The 24056-nt window shown below is 36.5% G+C and overlaps 1 protein-coding gene across 5 annotated transcripts in view; it reads left to right on the top strand.

Moving 5' to 3' along the window:
* The window catches only part of Znf385b (zinc finger protein 385B), a 373034-nt gene that overhangs the window by 66861 nt on the left and 282117 nt on the right, over positions 1-24056 (top strand). For 3 of the 5 annotated variants that reach the window (XM_047545047.1, XM_047545046.1, XM_047545045.1), the window contains exon 2: positions 23664-23815. The exons of the other annotated variants lie outside the window; for them this stretch is intronic. The gene's annotated coding sequence lies outside the window, so the exon portion shown is untranslated. The remainder of the gene's footprint in view (positions 1-23663; positions 23816-24056) is intronic. 5 annotated transcript variants of the gene reach the window in all.

The raw sequence follows: 24056 nt of genomic DNA, 5'->3' as shown, positions 1-24056 counted from the left end.
TTGAAAGTATGAAATTTTCTCCCAGCATACCCCAACTTTCCCTTCATTTCCTTCAGATGCTCTATAATTTTGTATATCACCACGGCCCATTCCTCAGCCCCTCCATAATTTTGGAATGTCTTTGGGAATGCCTTAGAAGATTTCCTCTCAGATAAATGATAAGTCTCCCTTTTAAAACATAATCTAAAAGTGGTATGTATAATTGATCCATTTCATTTTGTTTTTTTATTCCACAAAATTTTTCTATGCCAGGCACTGTGCTAAGCCTGAGAGATTCAAATTTAAATAAGGCATAATTTCCATCCTGTTGGGATTTACCATGTAGTGGGTTAAAGATAGTTACAATAAACTGCCAAAAATGTGATGCAATAGAAATGTGACATGGCATCTTAGCACAGAGAAGGGAGTTGGGAACTGTATTTCGGGAGTATGCTTATAACAACAAACATGCCCACAAATCACATTAGCATTAGCTTGCAGGGAGTACATATCTAGGTAAGAGACATTACTGGGGGCATCGGTCACTGGGAACCCATGTCTAGTCCGGGTCTAGAGAAATATGGTCTAAAGCAGTGGGAAATGCTTCTGGCCTACTGTGACCTGTGTGACTGAGATGCTCACTCCTTGGTAAAGCTTCTTTTGGCAGCTGCTTCCCGGCAACAACTCCACAGTTTGGAGGAGAATGCACGCATTTTGGTAGACAAGTAACTGCCACATTACCTTCTGAGGATATTTGGAGATTAGAATGGGGTAATAAATGCCAAAGCAGCTAGCAAGAAATAGGCACTCAAGAAAGTATGTATTAAAAGAAAGGGAGGGATTCCAAATGGAATGTGTAATCTTTGGATTCAGCTTTGAACCTACCAACTGTAAAGTGACTATTTGGAAGCAACTGGGAAAGTTTGATTATAAACTGGGTAGCAGATGAAAATCAAGGAACCAGTGGTAATTTTAGTATGGTGAAAAGAAAGTGTCATTTTGAGAGATATATGCTGAGGTGTGCTTAAAGTCTGAGAGTTGCTTTAAAAGACTTCCACAAAGGAAGATGATATGAGTGTGGCAGTTTCCTGATATTAAGTCTGGGTGGTGGATATATGGAAGTTCATTGATCTGTTCTCTTGAATAGTTCATTGATCTATTCTCTCTACTGCTGTGTGTTTGAAAAATTTGTAACTAACCTCCGCCCAATTTCTTCCCCCATGACCTGATTGGTGGTTTAGATATATAACTGTTGGCAGCATGCATGATTTATTTGGAAACAGGAAAATAATAGGCAACTGCAAATTTTAGAGCTAAAAATCTCTATGTAGTATTAGTTTTATATGTTTATATAAAGTACATAACCCTTTAATGTGCAATCACTAAATAGATTTGTTTAAAAGCAAATAGAGAGGCAGATCTCTTTAGCTTTAATTACAAATAGAAATCATGTTTGGAGTTCAGTGGCAAGAATGAGTAATTTTAATTCCTAGGATTTGTAATGTCCAAGAAAGGCAACTATGAAGATAGTTGACTTTTAATGTAATGCAATGTCATAAATCTCTCATTTATTCCTATTGATTTAGCATTTTCACTTTCTAAGCTTGCATATTCTTTGATGAAATTTATGGGTGTTTGAAAAGTTTTAAGGAAATGATTTATTTTTATTTTCTCTTAATATAAAATATAGATACATTTTCTCTCTAATTTAGATTATATAATACTTTGAGAATGAATTTTCAGAAATGAATCTATGTGAAGATGTATTTTCTATATTGAATAATCAGTGTTGAAATTAAAAGTCACTTGAGATTAGCAAGTTGCTTTTTCTCCCCCCAAATGTTTTATCTGCTTTCAAAGTTTTAGCTCTTGGATGTCAGATTAAAATTCTGAAGCATGTTCAATTCATTTTAGAATTGAATGTCAAATCCAAAGACAGATATTTATAACTCAGTTCTGTTCAGGCAAAACCTTAGTCTCCAGACCACAGCTCGATGATGGCACAGCTCTCATTCACAGTTGACGTTGCTATCATTTTAAACAAACAAATTAAAGCTTTAACATCAGATTTTAGCAAAACCAGCCATTGTTTATTATGCTCTGTATTTGCAGAGTGCTTTGGGATTTATATGTTGCTTTTGAATAATTATTCCTTTCTCACAACACCACTCTGGCATCAGTTGTATCGTCTCCACACTTGGCTGATAGGAGAATCAGAGTTCTGGGTAGTGAGATCATCCAGCTAGTTAGCAGCTAAGCTAAAATTGCTATTCAGTTCTTATGCCTTTGAATGTTTCCGTTATAACATTTCTTTTGTACATTTCTACAAACAAGGAACTGTTAAAAAAATAATTTTCATGCATTCTAGAACTCTTTAAAATCTTTCATAATTTTGTTTAATGGGATATTTGTTCTTGAAAATGCCTAAAAAAGGAAAGGGTTAATTTTCGGCAGATTTTTCATGTGAAAGGAATGAACGACAGCTCTAACAGAAATAGCCAACTTTTAAGAGAAATAGATTTGATTGTTCGTTTTTAACACTGACACCTTATACAGGGTGTATCTTATGCTTTTAAAACTAATCATTGGTGAGTCTTTAAACATGAAGCGAGACCCCTTTTGCATTAAACTGTATTGCTGAATATCATATGTGTGGAAGTAATGTCTTCTAATCATTAAGTTATATTAGAGTGCATAGAAATTGTTGGAGTATAATAAAGAAAAGTTGTTCAGTGGGACCTAGGAGTGAAATAAGCAAGATGAATGAATGCATCATACACTAGCATTACCATTTATCTGCAGAGGGGAGGTGGTTACTTATGTTAAACATGGAGTGTGGTGTAACCATTCTTACTGGTACAAGATGATATCTTATTATGGTTTTGACTTGTTTTCACTGATGGTTAATGAAGTTGAAAGTTTTTTCATAAATTTGCTGGCCATTTGAATTTCATCATTTGAGAAGTCTATTATATCATTTGTCCATTTTTAAATTTGATTTTTTGGAAGGGTTGTCATTGAGTTTTAAAAGTTTCTTGCCGCTTGCCGCTGACCAGCAGGACAAAGGACACATACTCTTCAGAAGTTCATGAAGCAGCTTCCCGCTTTATTCGGACAACACCCTCAATATATAAGCAGTCTCATGCATAAACAATTGTAATCAGATATGTCCATCCAATCCTATTAAAGGTCAAGCAATCACGAGCTCAAGCACACATGGAAGATATATCTGTCTGCGCGCTAGGCGGCTGAACTAATTATCATACAGCCAATGGTAAAGGCTTCCTGTTTTTCTCAAGGTGCATTCAGCACGCCCTTTGGCTCTCTGCCAGTCGCCATCTTAGATGCATGTGGTGTAACCCTGGGCCCCGGGTCTCGCCTGCCACAGTTTCTTATATATTCTGGGAATTAGTACTTTGTTAAGTGAACATTTTGCAGCTTTTTCCCCATTCTGTAGGTTTTTCTCTTCACTCTGTTGTTTTCCTTTGCTAGAAGCTTCTTGGTTTGACATAATCCCATTTTTCTCTCTATTTTGTTTGCTTTTGTTTTCTGTGCTTTTTGTGTATTTCCAATGCCTTAAAGTGTTTACCCTATTTTCCTAGTATTTCATAGTTCTGAGTCTTATATTTAGGTCACTTTTTGTGTAGGGTAAGAGATAGGGATCAAGTTTCAATCTTCTGCATGTGAATATCCAGTTTTCCCAGCATAATATATGAAAAAAGGCTATCTTTTCTCTAATGCCTGTTTTTGGCACCTTTGTTGAGAATCAGTTGACTTAAATGTGTGGAGTCGTTTCTGGGCACTCTATTCTGTTCCATTGGTCATTGTGTCTATTTTATGCCAATACCGTGCCATTTTGATTGCTGTAGATCTGTAGTATTTTGAAGTCATGAAGTATATACCTCTAGTTTTATTATTTTTTGGTCAGGAGTACTTTGACTATTTATGGTCTACTATCAAAAGTCAGAAAATTACAAATGCTGCTTAGGCTTTGTAAAGAAACTCGTGTACTGTTGATGGGAATGTACATTAATTAGTATAGTCATTATAAGCAACTGTATGGTGGTTACTAAAAAACTAAAAATAGATCTACTATATCATGCAGCTATCCCACTTTCAAATAAATATCCAAGGGAATATCCAGCTGGATATCAGACTGGATAGCAAGTAAATATCCAGCATATCAAAGATACACCTGCATGCCCATGTTTACTGATGTACTGTTGACAATGGCAAAGACATGGAATCAACCTAGATGCTTATCAATGAATGAATGGAAAAAAGAAAGTATGATATATATGTGTGTGTATACATGTAAATATACACACAATGTAATATATACACACAATGGAATATGGTTCAACCATAAAAAAGACTGATATTCTATCATTCACAGCAAAATGGATACAACTAGAGACCACCGTGTTAGGTGAACTAGGTCAGATATGGAAAGACAAATACCACATTTTCTCTCTCATATTTAGATGTTAAAAAAAGTTGATCAGAATATATAATAGTGATTGTTAGAGGCTAAGAATCAGGGGAGGACAAAGAGGAAGGTTGAATAATGGGGTTACTAGAGTTCATAAGATTCTATTGTATATTTTAATGATAACTAGAGGAGAAGAGCTTGAAGCCTCCAACATAAAGTAATGACAAGGAGTTGGAAATGTTAATTACCCTGATTTGTTCAATACATACCAAATGCATGTATTGAAATATCACATGGTACTACATGAATATGTACAATTACTGTTAATCAGAAATTTTTAAAAACATTGAAGAAGAGGGAAATGTTACCTACTTTTATTTGATCATTACACACTATATAAATATATCCAATTGTAATTCTGTATTCCATAATTTTGAGCAATTAAGAGAGATAAATCATTAAATATAAAATATGATTCTCAGAGGGAAAGGAAGTTACAAGAAGATTAGTTAGAATTCTTTGAATATGCCTATTTTTTAGAGAAAATTTTAGAATGTTTTTAATAATTATAAAACAAGATTAAATTTAAAAGTAATCCTTGGGGCTGGGATATAGCTCAGTGACAAAGTACTTGCCTTGTATTCACAAAGTCCTGGGTTGGATCCCCAGTTCCAAAAAAAAAAAAAAAAAAAAAACAATCCTCAAAGTCAGAAGCAAAATGAATCAACTAACCTAGCTGTAACAAATTGGTGGCATAATCCATAGAAAAGAACTTAAAACTTTAAACTACAGTAATTTGACTCTGTCTACCTATGGGTACATACCCTAAGAGCAACAACAAAAGAAAAGCAAAAACAATTTAAATTATTTACAGTGAGTACATTGTTGGGGTTAGTAATCATATGGTCTCCAGACACTAGTATTATGAGATAATACAGATGAGTAAGGTCTTCGAGAACTGGAATTTTGGGCATTGGAGAAGGAAAAGAAAGATGAAGATCAGTGAAGATGAATAAGGTTAGTGGAATTCTTATAGTCCTGAATTTGAATTATCATCAGTGAAGTCACTCAAGTTTATTTAATTTTTTAATATTTATTTTTAAAATATCTATTTAAAAATATTTCCTAGTTCTGTGCACTGAAAAGACCTAGAAGCAATGACTCATTGCATATAAGACATACCCCTAGCCACCAGACTATGATATCTAAATGACTTTCCCATTAAAAGGGAGTAGAGACCTTGGAGAACTGGTTGGTATTAGAACCAGGGAAGAAAATAAACAAGAGGTAGAAAGCAAGGAACCTATAAGGAATACTAGGTTTATGACAAAGGGACTCTGGAATCAACATGAACAGACTCGTACTAATAAAACACACAAAAATTTGATCATCAGTTAAAATGCTATTAATAATAGATTGACAAACATCAAATATGAAAAATCCAAATTTTTGATGACATTAAAAAAGGAGATCCCTGAATGGCCACCTGTTATTCTAGCAAATCAATTCCATATTTTAAAGTAAAGAGAGAAGTGAAGCAATTTTCCTGCCTTTTTTATGTGAACTGTATCTCAGATAATCAAGACTTGAGATACTTTTCTTTTCTGTAGTTGTCTTTTAGCTAATAAGTGAAGAATGAATGATAGGATATTACCACTTTACAATAACAGGCTGAGGTAATGACCACCAGGTAACTGTTAATGTCAGAAGAAAAAGGACTAGAAGGCATCTTTTACCTCCTGATGAAGCCCTGTAACTTATTAGTGAATATTAGATCTCAATTTGATGAAGGCTTTTGATGTACCAGTTTTCAGAAAGAAAAAGAACAAAACAAAAGAATGCATTAAGAGACACCATCGGGATGCAATCAGCAAAATCTAGCCTTGAAGAACTCTAACCTACCTTCAGCCTGATTTCCTCCACAAATAAATTGCAAGGGGAAAAATGGTGAAGAGGAATCATAGACTAAAATAGACTTAAAAGATGTATCAACCAATTGCAGTATTTGGAACTTATTCAGATCTGGATTCAATAAATGGTTATGGAAAAAATATGCATCTGACAATTGGGGAAACTTACGCACTGGATACTTGATGATATTAAGGAACTATTATTAACTTTAAAAGTGTGATAACAGCAGTATGTGGTTACATTGTTTTAAAATCCACATCTTTTAGAGACATACTGAAATATTTATGGTTAAAAAATATTTCTGGGATTTGTTCCCATTTAATCTGGGGGGAAGGAGAGGTGGTGGGGAATGTAGGTGAAATGTACACAATCATTGTCAAAACTGGGGCTAAAATACATTTTCTCTCTACCCCCAGGTATCCTTTAGATTTTTTATGATAAGCCTTTATCATACTTAGTATGTCACTTAGGGTTGATCTCAGAGATTATATTATAGAAATAAGTATTTCTGTGAAACAGTAAGAAAGTTCTCAGGTTAGGGATTTTTTCCCATCCCATTCCCCAAAGTACATTCATAATATGATATAGTTACATTTATTAAATATCAAGTATTTGCCAGACAGTTGTTCTAGTCACTTTACATATATTATCTTGCTTGAAACTTACCTGAAATGTATGAAGAAATTCCACTGTCTTCACTTTTCAGATCATGCTGAGAGATTAAATATCTTGAGCCAAGACAGCTAGCAGAGGATGGAGCCAGTCTTGCAACATAGCCCTTTTGGCTTTCAATGCTGTGTTCCCCCAGCCACCCCTGCTTAGTTCGAACAGTGCACATGAGTGCAGCATTTGAGTGACAGTGTCTGCCATTATGTGTATATTTTTTCTGTTTTCTTGATCAGCAGTCTTTGCCCAGATTCAAGTCTTTTGGGGAAGATAATAATTTGCATTTTGGCTAAATCAGAGACTCCAAAACTAGTCAGCCTGCTCCAAGGCAATACTAGCCACTATCTGAATCTTTAATGAGACAAGCTGTTCCCCTTCCCCACTAGATGGGGAAAGCACACATTTGGTTTTGACATTCATCTTAATTGTTCCAAGGCGGTTTTCCCTAGGATAGCGTATTCAAATGTAGTGCTGCTGTTAGGCAGGGTAGGTAGGATGGTGCATCCTAATGTGAGACCTTCTCATTATCATGCAGAGGCACAAGGGAGGAAAACCTGTGGCGAGAAAGAAAGAAATGACATTTTCAGTACTAGAGATGAAAACAGTCCTTGGATAAAACTCTGATGTTGCCCCAGGGGAATAGCTCCCTCATTTAGGATCCAGGGGAGCTTATAAAATCCTTTGTAAGGCAAACGTTCAAGTCATCCGTGGACTGTCAGAACATTTTACATAAGTCATCTCCAGGTGAGTAAATTAAAAACCTCAAGTCAGTAAAATCTTTTGTACAAAGTGGCCTTCTTCATTTCTTGGAGCGACTATAATTTGTGATAATTGAGGCTTTATTGGTAAAGTAGCAGCCTGAGAGGATGATTAAAATACATTTTTGGACTTTAAGAGGTTCAATAATTGATTCTGAATACATAAAACTATAGGGATTTGAGAAGCCTTGATTGATCCAGTTATTTTTTTTTTTTATCTCCCACCTCATTAAAATAGAGGCAATGTGGGCGCTTTTCCTGAAATGAATAATAAATAAAAAATGAAGAAATTCTTTAAGTCATGTTTTTTAAAAAGTACTAAGGGGACTGGGGATATAAATAGTACAGTGGTAGAGTACATGCCTAGCATGCTGAAGACCCTGGGTTCCATCCCTAGCACCACAAAAATAGGTAAATAAATAAGTAAATAAATAAAGTTAAGAAAAAATATATAGAGATATACATACACTAAGAAGCTCAATTCCTAGTTGGCCAATGACTATTTAGAAATTTGCTACAAGATTGGTATGCTTATATGATTGGTATGATTATATGCCTTTCAAACTTGAAATTAGTTGTCCCTGCTCTTTCCTATGAGTATATTTCTCTGTACCCCCAGCAAAAATAACCAGATCAAACCCTCTATAGTTTCTGTCTCCTGGGGAAAAGGGGAAACAAATTGGCATGGCCTGTTGTAGTCTGTTCTTTGGTTTAAATGTAAAAATTACCTTTATGCCCAGAGATACTTCTCATTGTCTGCATAGATATTTATCAGTTTCCAGATACGTGGTCATCGAGAGATTCAACTTAACTAGAGATTGCTCCATGAGTTAAAATGTGGTTACTTTGAACAAGAATTTAATGTTAAACCACTGAACTTATTACTTGTAAAATATGTGTGTCACTTAGGATTCTCTGCCAAACCAAGTCACTGGCACTTCTGCTTCTTCATTTCAAAATATTGTATAATAACAACCCAAATTAGCAAGAATTGTTCAAGACTTTCTTTAACTCCTAAAATACCAAAAAAAAAAAAAAAAAAGAAATTATGCAAGAATGAATGCTGGGATTTCCTTCTAGATCTTTAAATATAGCAAGACTTTGTGATGCTTATGCTTCATGCTCTTGAAGGAGAGCTATGACTATTTCTTTATGTAATTCGAAATCTCATTATATCAGAACAGTTCATAATACACAGTTCATAGGGCATATGGTCCTGATACACTGCAAGTCTCACCACCAGGGTCAACCAGGACAATCTCATCTACCCCACTTCTTTTTTTGCCTTCAGGAGATGATGTCACCCCCACAAAATGAAAGTGATGGAAACTTTCTGGGTGTGTCCCCTCCCCTACCTTTAGCTTTCCCCCACAGTACTCTGCACCCATATCTCCCTGTGAAGTCTTTTTTTTCCCCCTCTCTAAAACTTTTTATGTTTCTTATCTCTTCCCTACATCCTTCTTCTGAGAACTCCCTGCCATAGTTACTCTCTCTTTTTAGCCTCCTAAATTATAGGCTCTTTGTAGTTTGTCTTCAAAGTTGTTCAGACCTCTTCTCTCTAGAAAACATTTTTCACTCGCCCCTAGTGGCCTCATCCAAAGCCAGGATCCTTTGATGTGAGACCTGTTTCCTTTTTTTATTTTCTCATTCATTTTCTTTTCAGACTGCCCTCCACATATTCTATCCCCATTACATACTTTCCTGACTTCCCAAGTCCTGTCTTTAAGGCTGATGACACCTCTGGATGTAACTCCACCCTTCACCGCGCTCTGTGTTTTAGGACCAATTTCTTCTGCTTTGTACCCCATCATTTCCTGCCCAGCTGTGTTCCCAACTCCTTCAAGATGAGTCCTGAAGTCCCATTGATCCCTCTTTTCCTCTTTTGCGATTGTAGATTCTAGGCTTAATATTATGGACAAATGTATATATGTTGGTTTTTATTCCCCAGTAAAATTTTGTTTCTTGAGACCTTATTGTGTGCTTTTCTCCTCTAAACTTATTCCCGGCCAGATCTAGAGAAATAGCAAGAACCAAATGGTTGTTAAATATTAGAAGTCAAAAAATGTATTCTTTTGGGGAGAAAGCCTTGTTTAACTGGCAGGTGAGTGATAGCACTTCAGAGTTATTGACCTAAAAAATTGTAGCTATTTTATTTTCATTCTCAGCAATAAGTGTTCACTGAACCTTTTCATGGTATGCGGCATTTTATTGGGTTATAGAATGTCTGTAGTTCAGTTTTAGAATATTCAGTCATCTCCAGAAACTGAAAATTTGTTTACAAATTTATCCATGGTCTAGTTTCATTAATAGACCAAACAACACAGGCATGTGTACATGAGCAATAATGGTACATAGTTAACGTGTAAACACAGGCAGTGGGGTGTACTGATAAGGTGTCAAACAGAGGATGATGTTGAGTTAACAGAGTGAATACCCTAAGAGAGATGGATTTCAGGTAGATTTCTATTTAAGATTATGAAAACAGAAGACTGGCGCAGTAAGAATAGCTTGAGTTAAGGATCAAAGACTGAAGGCAGTCATTAGAGTCAGTATAGGAAGGTGGGATAGAGGTAAATCCAGAGGTGTAGGCTTAAATTTGAAAACAGGCTCAATACAAGACTTTGTTCTCCCCTTGTCATACTAAATTATTGTCTATCTATAAACGTGTCATTTGCTCACATAATAGCAAGCATTGACGTAATATTTGTACTTCTCGTGTTGAATTTTCAACTACAAAGTACAACATTGCTCCCATCCTTCCTCCTGAATTGTTCTTCCTGTCACCAATGTTTCTGTCACTGTTTCTTTTTACCTGGGGACATCACTGACTTCAGCCCCAGTTGCCTGCCATGGCCAGATTTCCTGATACAGTCTAATGCAGTCTAGTGTCCCTGGTGAGTGGCAGCACTCCTGAGCAGATGCATCCCTTTGTTTCCCCATGCATGTATGGAAGACAGAGAGGAAAGCCTGAAACTGGGCATTAGACAGATCGGGATTGAATTCTGATTTTTCCAATTGCTCAACATGTGACTTTGCTATTTCCTTATCATCTCAGAATAATACTCTTTATGTATAAAGAAGAGGGCATTAATTCTCATCTTTAATGTTACTGAGCGGAATGATGAGAAAATGTACTCCTGATGCATAGTCCAGTTTCTAGCAGAATCAGTGCTTCTCAGTGCTTTTCAACTGGTAATTGCTAGAACACTTGCTTCAGAATCACTTAAAATGAAGATCCTGGGTATTCAATTTAAATGTGCAAGGACCTGCCTGAGAATCTCCATTTTAAGCAAATTTACCAGGTGAGTATTCAAACTGAGTTTGAAAATCCCTGAGATATCCATATTTGTTCCCATCTTTCTCCCCCTCCTTACTTTCTCTCACTTTTCTTTTTTCTTTTCTTTTACCTCATTTAACAAGACATTGTGCACAAGGCACAAGAACTCAAGGTGCTGACTACATTATGTCCTCTGTCAAGTTATTTTCACCTTTCAGTTTCATTTTTCTCTTAGGCAAAAAGAAAATTGCCCACTGCTTTAGTCACTATGTAGAATAAATTGAAAGGAAAGGCCCCCACACAAAATGGTAACTCCAACAGAGGTAATTGGAGTTGTTGTAGGGGTCTCTCTTAATTAAAAACAAGAGGTAGCAATGTTCAGATGTGATTTATAACAACGTAGAGTTATCCCAGCACCAGAATGAACATGAGGTAAAAGTGCTTGTCTTGTGCAAACTTTAAGGATATACCAAACATTCAGGAATAAAGATAAATAATATTTTATTTCAATATTTTTATAAAATAGAAATTAATGCAAAAATTCCATGATGAGCAAAATATCAAAGTTTTAACTAAAGATAGGATTGGTATTGCCATTTTGTTCTTGAGTTCTAACAAGTCTTGCCCTGATGCTGGTATGGAGCTAAATGATTGCATTAAAATATTGTTTATCTTGACTGCTGAGTGTTTTGGCGTCCCCTTATTTTTCACACCTAGCACAAGTACCTTATTTGTCTACTGTAGTCCTGATCCTGGCTTATCTCCCTACTGAATCATTTCAGTATTTAGTTAGCTAAAACAGAACAGGCCATTTCCATGCATTTATTTTTTGCCAGAATCTTCCCTTAGACTTTTTGATAACATTTGTACTAATACTCTATTTTGTGACATAGATATTGAAAAATATCTACATTTTGAGAATGTCAGCATGGATGTCAGAGATTCAGATATGTCCCAGAAAGAAACATGATTTTGCAAATGACTGTGTCACCTAAAGATTGTATTAGGTGGAAAGAGAAGTAACAGGACTGTAAATCTAGTGTTAGGGGCTCATTCCCTTTGTTTTCAATGGGATTTGGAAAAATAGGAGTCAACAAAAAAAGGAAAAATGTTCAAGTAGATCAGACTCAGACTGGCAAGAGAAATGATCACGGAAGGAGATTTTTGTATAATTAAATGTCAGTTTGCATTTTGAAATATTGCCTGCTGCCTCCCACTCAATCACCAAGTGAGATGAGAGGGAACATTCTCTGTGCAAACCCAGAACTGACAGCAGCCCTCATTGGGTTCTCTGGGAAGGCTGAGCCATAATCAGAAGACCAGAGCACATTGTTTTCACAAGGCACCAATGCTACCAATAAATGACATGGGGCATTGTGACTTCCCCCAATAAGCAAAGTAGATAAACAGCAAACAAAAGAAGTCTGTATAAACCTATGGCATTTTATAACAGAGAAGATCATATAGAGGTCATCTGGTTCATTCTCCTTCCTTTACAGAGAGGAATTTGAACTCTACACAGATGAGTGGCTTCTTAAGGTCACTCAACTACCAAGTGACTGACAGAGCTGTCACTTCCACTTGATGGTGGAATTTTTTTTTTTTTTTTTTAGGTTGTGGAGAATAAGAAGCACAAGAATTGGCCCTGTCTCCTGTTCCTTGTAGGCAAATGGCTTTGAAGCCATTAGCTCTGATGTGGTGGGACTGGGAATTGGGGAGACACTCCTGGATTATCCAAACACATATATTCGTTAGCATTCCAAGAAATACCTTATTTCTTCCTTCCCCATTCCATCAATTACATAATGCAAACTCACTGAATCAGTGTCTGCAGGGACAGGACTTGGGCATATGGATAGTGGCTGAAGGTCCCCATGTACTTTCCATGTGCTCCTGCATTAAACATAGCTATGTTGGAAGTGTACTTCTCCCTGACAAATATACCTGTGTCAATCAATTACAACTTAATGTGAATTGATTCAAGAATAGGCTTGAGTGGAGACACACAGTAAAGCACAAGAGCCCTTCAGAAAGGAATGAAAAAGCAAAAGCAAAAGGAAGAATTCTCCAGAAGCAAATATTACCTCTTTTCAGTTTTGTCCAGTCCAGAGAAGATTGGGAGGTGCTTAGATCCAGGCAGCAGTCCTACAGGGAATTTCTTTTTCTGCTCTTACTTAGATGCTACTTGAGAATCTTACTTTTGGGGACTTGTCATGGGCAACACTGTGCTATTCATCACCCCGGAATGGTCTTGTTTCTCACTTCAGATGTAGAGATGGAGTTAGTCATGCTCCTGCAGTCGTGGTGCACTCGAACTCATCGCTGATTCATGAGGGGCTCCTTCCTTGTGTTTCCTGATAGTCTCATTTCTCCCTCTTTCATCCCCAAGTGGGCAAGCATTTTCATGTGTTAGGCACAAGTGCTTTTAAAATCATTCCAACATACTGTGTTAAGTGCCTTAGTATCTTTTTCATTCCTCATCTGGGTTACTGAGGTGAAAGAGAAAGAAGAAAAGAGCTTAATGTTTGCTTCAGTACACTTCCAGCAGATAGACGTTCCTGGGGGTTATTGGATGCTTCATTTTAAAATTCTCTCCAGTCCTCTCTCAGTTTTTCTTTGTGGTACAATACCACATGAACTTCACTTGTCGATGTGAATGTGGCGTCCCAGAAATTCAAACTAGCAAATCCAGTCTAGCCCAGGGATCGGCCCCATCTCATCATCGCCCCATCTCATCATCGCCTTCTCCACAATCCTAGGTGCGTAGGATGGTTGATGCCTGCTGCCTATAAACTGAAAGAATCTCATACACATTTATAATTTGAAAATTTTGAAAGTGGTCTACAGACTGATGCAGTCACCAGTAGATATTAGGATTTATTAGAGTGGCTGAACAAATTGTATGCAAACTGTTCTTTAAGTTTTTTTTTTTTTCTGAGTGTATATTAGAGTGATTTTTAACAACTTCTAACTTCAAGATTAAGAACCTATCTAAAAATAATTAGGGGATGTACTTCATGAGCATTTTATAGAGTAAATTTGGCAATTATACTTAGGCAACAAATAAATTTGTTTTTCACTATTTTCCCAATTTTTTCCTACAACAGACTTAAGTCAAAGTCAAGTATCCCTTTCATGGGGAGAGTGGGAATGTAAAGATTTTAAATGTCATCAAGCAGTGGCAAAGAAACATTTTTTTCAGATCAATTTTTAAAGGGCAAAAGGCCATTTAAAAGAAAATCAATATGGAAAGAACAGGTGGTCAGGAGTGGCAAGAAATTAAAAGTTCAAGCAGAATCAACTTGTCATCAGACTCTTCTCCCATACATCCCCCTTTTGGGTCCTCTTTACCTGCCTTCTTTGTTTCAAATGGATTGCAGCTGGCAGTGGTAAGATGACACTGAGCAGGTCACAGTGGCATCCTCTTTTGTGCAATTTGAACAGTTGGTGTTGCCTCAGGACCATTAGGACCCTGATTTTCAACAAGGCAATTTTTTTTCCTTTGCTCTTCTGGCCAGCTTTTGATTTTGATTCTCACAATCAGATGTCTGACAGTCCTAGTTGCTCTGATACTTGAGTTGTTCTGGCCTGTTCCCATCACTGTCTTTTACATACCTGACCTTCATCTCAGTCACTGGATCATCTTCTAACTGTACTGCCTTTGGGATTAATTTCTCCAACAAGTCTTACGGGTCATTTCCTGGCAGCCACATCAGACACACCAAAGCTGCCAGCTTTGAATCTTGACCTGCTGTCCTAAATTCTCAAGAGAGTTTTAAAAATGGCTATTTTCTTCTCATGTTACTTGAGCATGTTATACTTGCTGTGTGTTTTGACCCAGGAGAACACAGTCCCTTGTCTAAATCTATCTTTGTTCCCTATTAGTGGAAGTAGCTTATAATAGGGTAACTACAAAGGGAAGATAAGAACTTGCCAAAATTCCAGATGAAATTTCTCACAGAAGGTACTGGTTTCAAACTCACTGATGCCTCCATATTAACTATTACCTGTGTGTGTGTGTGTGTCTTTTCACTTGAAGCATTGCATTTTCAATTCTTCCAGGTCAGATTTTAAAAGATTATAACAAGGGAAGAAAATGAAAATCATATTTAGTTAAAAGTTTCACTCTCTAACCTGAAAAAGCATAGAGGAAAACTTATACTCTCTCTATATTTGAATACCCACAGATGTTCAACTGTTAAAACTTTGCATCTACTGCACAATTAATGCAACTTCTATGACTTTTGAAAGAATACATAACAGATGATTCCTAAGATTTGTTTCAGTGAATTAATTATGGAGCCATTCCTTTATCTGACAGTAGTTCAGGGTTTCATAGAAATTCACCTTCTGACTTTCAGAACAGCAAAATAGACACACCTCTACTATCCAGATTTTGTGGGTGAAGCAACAAGAGACATTTTTTGGAAAAGCCATATAGATGTTATTTACTGGATGTGTGTTCAGCAACTCTGGAATCAGAGCTGTAGGAGAGAAGCTGGGCAGTGCCTTCCTCCTGCCTCTGACAAGAGTACATGGAATGGTCACTCAGACACAGTGCAGTCCCTTTCAGCAGGTTGGAGAGGAGGACAGTGCATAACCACAGTCTTTAAGAAGGAATATTATACTGCTGTCTAATAAGAATTTTTGCTCTTGTCTCACACCCTCCTGATTATCTCACCAGTTACCTACCCTGTATTATAACCTTTTACACAGTTGTCCCATATATCCTTAGCACCATTAAGAGATATTGTGTTGAGTTTTAGGTTTCTATACCTCTGTGTCTTTTCTGCTATGTATCATGTTTACAATTATAATGCTGATTACAAAATCATATTTAAAAATTAAGAATTTCTGCAAAGAGGGAAGGGAAGGGTTTTTCTTTTTTAAGCTAAAGGCAGAGGTAAGAAATGAAAAGGTGGATAGATTTGAATATATTAAAAGTAAAATGTATGGGCTGGGAACGTGATGCGGTTGTAGAATGTTTACCTGGAATGCATGAGGCCCTGGGTTCAATCCTCAGCACCACACACAAAAAATAAATAAAATAAAATGTACATCCAAAAATCATTATGAACAAAATGAAAAGGTGAACTAAATTGGGAAATATCTGTAACAGATGAGAGACAGAACTAATGTGCTTAATATACAGAAAATATCCCTTTTTAAAATCTGTTAGGGAGACAAGTTTCAATTAGAAGAAGAAGAAGGAAAAAAAAAAGCAAAGGTCATGAATAGAAAATTCACTATGATACATGGTCAGTGTGCATATGAAAAACTGCCCAATTATGCTGGCAAAAAAGTACATTTAAAAACATGCTGTGCTTGTCAGATTGACTGAGTTCTTTAAACAGCTTCCCCAGTGTTGCCAGAGTAGGAAATAAACATTCATGTACAATGCTGATAGAAGTATAAATCTGTATAGCTTATCTAGAGGTCAAATTGACCATATGTATTAAAAGTAGATCCACAAATTTTACTTTAAAAATTATCTTAAGGGGATAACCTTAGACATGCATAAAGATACAAATATAAGAAAAATCTTTCCTAATAATATTTTAAATGGTCAGAAAACGAGAAAACAAAACAAAACAGAGCAAAATAAAACCTGTTATACCACCATCTCCAGGTTTCAGAAGAATGTGGTGGTTTAGGTGGTCCTTGATTCTTTTCCAACTGAAGGTATTTGTGACAAATGACTACCAATGCCTTAAAAGTTAACTAATATTCCCTAGTCCTGCCCATGTCTTCCCTTCCTGGGGTCCCTGTATACCAGCAGTGAGACCCTAACTTGGCTAAATTATTTCTGTAAAGTTAGTATTTGTCATTTTTAGGATGGATATTGACTTAGCTGTTGGGGCTGGGGTTTAGCTCAGTGGCAGAGCACTTGCCTAGCCTGCATAGGCCCTTGGTTTGATTCCCAGCCTTGCAAAAAGTACAATAAACAGACTTAGCTGTTGACTTTTTGGCATGGTGCCAGTGCTTTCTTAGGAGAATGTTGGTGATGGCCTGCCTGCTTTGTCAATGGCAGTGGCAGGATCAGGGCTGCAACGTTAGCCCTTGCCCAGGTCTTCACACTTGGTGACGTTTTAAAGCTTACTCCCCCGTGCTTTGCTGCTGTCTCAGCTGCACAGCTTTGTCAGGCAGTACAGAGGGCAAGTGGAATCCAGATGGCTTCATTATAAAGAAGACCACGTAGCCCAACCAATCAGCATTTCTCTTTGCTAAAGCTGGAGGTATACCATACACACATGTTAGGTAAATACTAAAAGCTGCGTTAAGATCAATATTTGGACGAGAATAAAGTCTAATTCTATCATTAAAATAACTACTGATATATGGAAATAGAAAATTACATCATGAGGTTTTGTGTTATTTAATTATCCTCTTAGGGTAATAATTCTGTGGTGGCAAAACTGGTCTTTTGCTTTTGATTCATTCTCAAAAGTTGAGAAGAATTCCCAAGTAGAAAAATTTTTTTTTCTAGAAAGGTTCATACCATAATGAAATTAAAGAAATAAAAATTAAATACAGTGCTTAAAGTTTATTTGTTTAATATTATGAAAGCTTGTACATCACACAGTTCTCCAAAGATTGTAATTATGGTATAATCTAATTTATATCCTAATTGTATTTAACTGTTTATAAATATTTGTATCTCAAAGTGATTATTTATTAAATTTAGTTGTCAATCTATTTCCCTTTTTAACGGCTTAAAATTTTTTAGTAATTGTTTTTTTACATAAAATTCACAGTTTTCATAATTAACATTAATTATTATAATATTTTATTCTTATAATAGGAAACACATTTTTCCTTATGCTAATCTTGATGCATTAAGTATATAAAGATATGTTCAATCCTAGTTTTATATAAAATGCACATATATAGTTGAAATTTACATTCTGGCATTAAGAGTAAGATACATCGCATGTTCTCATCACTGACATTGTTATGTTATTTGCACGCAATGGGAACTCAGAGGACTTCAAAGATGAAGAGTGCCAGTAAAGACACTGATCTACATAGACATTCAGCTGTTGGGCCTTCTGAAGGCCAAGGCCAAATTAACAAGATGTTTTTCACTAAAGCTGAACTACAGCTGAATTAATTATAGCAGTTATTTTATAAAAGATTTTTAGGACAACTTCTAAGTGCTACACATCTGGTTGGCTTTGAATCTATAATAATGAGAATAATGATTTTGTTTTTCATAAGTCTAGGTGACTCAAATTGTTTAGCCTGTTTACCGTATTTCCTAATTCAAAATAACTCAAATCTCTACCCTGCTTGATTCAAGAATTCCAGTATTTTATCAGTTTGCCCATCACATGCATTTTTCAAATCCCTGAGATATCCCAAGACAGTTGTTGTGTGACATCTTAAGCTGCTGCCTGGTCCTGGACCACCACCTCTCTCTTTTGTTGATTACTGGCTTCCTTCCTTCAGCCCGTTTGTGCTACTGTCCCATATATGGTCTTCACCCCAGATGCCATCCCAGAAACTTGTACAGTGGCCCACAGTAATAGGAAGATCAACTGTGATGTTTGCATGATTTCTTCAGTGTCTTAGAGAAGTTTTAAAGGGGGACAAGGTTGTGCAAGAACCACAATTGTTAACAGGAGTTCCTGAGGGCGCACCCTTTACAGGTACTTCCCATTGTACAAGACCTTCTCTGCCCAGTCTCAGGTCTGCTCCATGTTTCAGGGGTTTGTTTATCTCCCCACTCCAAGAATGCCTGGAACCAGACTCTCATATCTGGAGCACAGGCCTCCTGTTTCCCTAGACTGAGAGACAGTCAGAGGCTTACTCTTCTGAGAGTCTATTTCCTGCCCCATCTGTCTTCTTTCCTATACCCATCCACAGAAGTGTGACCTGTCCTTGTATTCCTTAGGGTAATTCAGAATAAAAAGTACATTACCAAAGTTGAGTTTATTCAATCCAGAATGACCTCAAATATAAGTCATTATATAGTATAGTCCAGGGTGAGCTTCAGCAGTTCCAGGTCATTCTTTTTAAGGTAAGATGGTCTGCATCCTTCCTATGCCTTCCAGTCTCCACCAGTATTCTGCAGTACCTACTCAGACAAGGAAAGATTTCTCTCTAAGGATCTAACAAAAACTTTCAGGGCAATACAGTTTAAATTCACTTACAGGAAAGAAATATTTTTGGAAAGAAAAGATAATTTGCAGAGATGCAACTGTGCCATGGTGAGGATATTTTTTTATATGATTATGGAAGCAGATTGAGATCCTTGGAGCTGTGTTCAGTCCAGGTCTCCATGCAGAACACAGTCCTTGCTTTTCCTTCTCAAAATCAGAAGATCCTTTAAGATGTTTCCCCCAAAACAGAGGAGCCGTGTGCCCCTAAAGCTGAGTCTTCTTCAAGGGAAATGAACTCCTAGAAACATTAGAATGTCAGTTTTGTCTGGCCAATAGTGTCAAAAATCTCTTGTTATTCAAACTAGGTCAGAGCACTTCATTGCAATCTATTTTACTAGCACTCAGCAAAGTACCAGTAGGTGATTGGGAAAAAATGAGATGGACGAACAGTCTGGTGAAATAAACACTAAGCAATAATTTCAATCCAATATAATAAAGCTAAAATACTGTATGAGTATACCATAGTTCTCCAGGGACTCTTATGCAAGGAATTCTCCATAGTCACTCTCCCGAACAATGAGCCACAGAATGATTGATTGCCTCTTCTGTTTTATTATAAGCTCTTTCTTCTTTTAAGTTCTTTATTTTATGTTTTTTTAGCCACCATAGGGCAAGGATAGTGCATTATTTTGTAGTTTTTTTTTTTTTTAATAAATGACTGCTAGCTAAACTGAATCAAATATAACCTCTTGCATCTAGATCCTATTGTGATATAAATAGAGAAACATGGCAAAATTAACATGCTCTACTACCCTCTTGATTTTCTTCAAAACTCAGGGAAGTTTTCCCAAATCTTTAGGGAAGGGAGTTGTTTGTTGTAGCTTCATACCCAGCGAATCAACTCTTAGTGTCCACTGAAGTCAAAGTTTAGCAGTCCCTCAGTACAAGGTATGAGTGACATAGTAAGATGGGCAAGAATCGACATCAGAGTCCCGAATGTTCTCCACTTAACTGTTTCCATCGTCATGAATTTTTGTCCAGACGTTCCCAGAACATCCAGCACTCTATTCCTCATGAGAGTCAATCACACCAAAGAGCTGATGCCACATAGATGTGGGTACAGGCGTGCCCTCGTTAGTGTGTGACCTACCTTGACAGAATTTGAAGTTGAAGCTTTGTTTTTTAAAACATTGATTTGGTTACTGTGTTCACAACCCGTGTTACACACACACACACACACACACACACACACACAAATATATGCACTCAAAAACACAAGTATTCATTTATTCAGTGGATATTTATTAAGTGTCTTTTTTTTTGTACTAAACACAATCCTGGATGCTGGTGATACTAGGATGAATAAAACATGGTACTTATTCTCAAGGAGCTTGACATCTGGCAAGGGAGGAAAATACAGACTTCCCGAGTGCTTATTCCACTCTGTTGTAATTCCTGTTTGCTGCTCTGTATTTCTCATGGGATCTTAAGGGCCCCTCAGGCTGGTATCCCAGCCACCCTGTTCACTGTCGTTTTCAGCATCTATCTCCTTGCCTGCATGGTCTTAAACACTTACTGAAATGAGTGAGAAATATGTAAAACTATTTAAATATATTAAGGCTATACAAATAATTAAAACAATAATACAAGCGTTGTGTGTCTTGCTGGCTCTATGAATTAAATGCTTCACGAGCACAGAGGTAGAAAGAGACCCTGGCAAGCGGGCATCATGAGGATTTCAAGAAAAGAGTGAGGAGAGGGGTTGTCTGGGATTTGGAGAAGAGGAAGGGTTTATGGTGAATTCTCAAAGAGAAGCGCTATACTAGGAAGGGAGTTGCAGGCCACATAGACAAGGGTTAAGGATTGAATGGGAAGAGGATGAAACTGATTGATTGACTTGATTTGGGGAATGAGATCATAAGTCCAGGCAGAACATTTTCACACTTACGTAGAAGTGAGGCAGTCTCTTTCCATGTTCTCCACCAGATGTGGTCACTCCAAGAATGTATTTGTCTACATGTATAACAGAGATGTCTTTACCTCAGAATCAATTTCCTATTATTTTCAAGTTTTAAAAAAGCAACTGGATAACTTTGCAAGTGAAGGCTTGTCTAGAGAAAGTTTCCTGATGAATTGCCTCCTAAAATGATTCCTTCAGATATGCACTGATCTTCCAGTTTGGAGCCAACAGTTCTTTTTCCAAAAGGCAGCAACTCAAAGACCTAAATTTTCTAAGTTCTTCATTTGCACCAAAATATCTTACTATCTCATGGATGCTTAGATGCTGCCATCTCATCTTCTGGAATAACACAAAAAAGAGCACACATAGAGTACTTGGTTCACTTGTGCTGCTTTTTCTTACCCTCAGAGAAGCCTTCTGGACAATCCAAAGCAGAATGCAGCCTAAGGCTCTGTTTAAAATCAGGCACCTCTGAAGGTCCATCTGCACCAGACAAGTGAAACATGTAATTTAAGATAGTCTGATAAAGAACTTTAAAATAGTAAGTGATATTTTTCTCTCTTATTCCACTTAACTCACTGTTACCTTCCTCTTAGCCAGAAAGTTGACATTATAAATGTTATCGCATCTACACATAGAAATTATATCATCTCAGGCCAAAAGTGGATGTTGAGACACTGATATCTTGCCTCTCCACACTTCTAGGTCTTTTTCTCAAGACCTCTGGAACTAAATATACTCTGTTTGCAAGTGGCTGTTAATGGGAGCTGGCCTTATTTTTCCCATAAGAGAGGAGAGAAAGTGTAGTAAAGCCAGAACTAGGACAAATAAGTGGAGACTTGATGGGCATAGCCCACCCAAGATGTTATATGACACCCCATCCCCAGAGTGGCCATGAACATGGTGTTGAAGGGCTTGGGGGATCATTATGAGGGTAACTCTGGGAGAAGGTAAAATAGGAATGAAAGATGATGAAGAGTGCTGACATTCTGAAGAGATTACAGGAGAATTCTAGAATAGTCACTCATTTCATTTTTAAAAGTTTCTTGGGCTGGGGTTGTGGCTCAGTGGTAGAGCACTTGCCTAGCATGTGTAATGCACTGGGTTTGATCCTCAGCACCACATATAAATAAATAAATAAAATAAGGTTCATTCACAACTAAAAAAATTAATAAAAAAAAGGTTTCTTACTAATGGTGTGAATCTACATACATGTACAACCATAGAAACGAAAAGATGTATCCCATTTGTGTACAATGAATCAAAATGCAGTCTGTAAAAATAAAAAAAAATTAAAAGAAGTTTCTTAGACTTTCTAAAAATATGTATATTTAAATAAAAAAGTATAAATTATTTCTACAAAAAATAGCAACCTGAAAAGCAAAGGTAAGCTGGTTTTGTCTTGTAAGATAATACAAAGGAGTCATTTTTTTTTAGTTTTCAAATTAAAAGTGGAACCTTATGATATGTGTCCTGTCTCTGTGAAATACTGTATGTTGATTCACAACATGGGCAAGGTCAGATGCCTCCAGAGAGGTTCAATTTTCAGATGAAAGTGTCAACAGCCCTCAGCTGAGTCAAGGATCTTGGTTGCTTGAGTCAAAATGTAACACTTAGGTTTCAATGATTCAGTAAAGATGGGACGTGACCTAGTTTGCAAGGTTATAAGTTGCTGGTTTTCCTTGTTTTATAGTGGATTCATTTTCTAGATAGGGCATAATAATAGTGATGAGCTCATTAAAAAATTATGTTTATCAGTTCATTTAAATCTTATAATACATTTTAACATTTTCTGAGCAGCTACAGTAATATTATGTTTGAGCATAACTTTTATATAGCACTGGTATTTCCTGAAGTTTTATGAGATTTTGAATTTAAGGAATAAAAATAAAAATATTTATATATGTGCATTTTGAAATCACATTTTAATAATAACTGGATTATTTTCTCCAGCTTAGTTATAGGAATTGCATAAACCTGACTTATGCATAGCTCAAGTAGATGTTAAGGAAGAAAACTGCCTTTGTAGAGAGCTGAAACAGATTTATTTGGAAAGTTTTGTGCCCTTAAAATGATGGCAAGGTAGAATATTATGTGGGATAAATATATTTTGCAGATCCAATTAGTGATTCACAGTTGAGTGTCTAGTTGTAAAAATGGGGATATTCTCCTGTATCTTCATGCTTCCTGGTGAAGAACTGACCCGTTAGCCCGTTCTTCATCCTTGCCCTGTGACACACCCTGTCTTCTTGGAGACTGTATCTCTCTTTGTTCAAATTCAGAACCAAAAACTTGGTCATAAACACACTGATAATATGATAATGATAGTCACCCTGGTATTAACTAAAATCGGAAATAATCTGTTTTAAAGTAGAACTGAACCAAATAAAAAACTAAGGCAATCTTTATCACCCAAGGGTCTCAAGGCACTTAAACTACCTTTTGACATCTTCCATCACTATGAACATATCTAAGTAAAGAGAAAAATAGCACTTAAAAATAAAATTACATCTTACTATTTTATTTTTTCAGGTACCAGTTTGCTATAATATTGCATTTCTATTATTTTGTATTTCAGATGGTCTGCATTTCAAGTTTATCAGAGATTAAATTGATATTTATGGGCTGATCTGGAAACCTAAAAGCAATCTGTTTTTCTAAAAGTATAAGAAAATATGTACAAATTTCCACCAACTGGCTTATAAAGAGGCTTTTAGAACACAACCCAATGTAAGTAGTAGACATGCTGCTTTGGTCTTTGTTACCCCCAGTTAGGCCACGGGTCTGTTTGCATGTGGGCAGGCAGGCATGTATGAATTATATGTACATTTGTGTCTATGCATATGCTTTCTTTTTTTTATAATTCCTGGGTTCATAACATCTATTCTTTCCTTTGTTCAACAGACATTCAAATGCCCATTATATAAAAGGTGCAGTTGTAGGCTGCCCTCACAGAGCTCATACTCCAGCA

Source organism: Sciurus carolinensis, chromosome 3 (assembly GCF_902686445.1).
Source record: "Sciurus carolinensis chromosome 3, mSciCar1.2, whole genome shotgun sequence".
NCBI lineage: Eukaryota > Metazoa > Chordata > Mammalia > Rodentia > Sciuridae > Sciurus > Sciurus carolinensis.
Note: the sequence above shows the minus strand (reverse complement) of the source record. Positions and strands in the feature narration are given on the sequence as shown.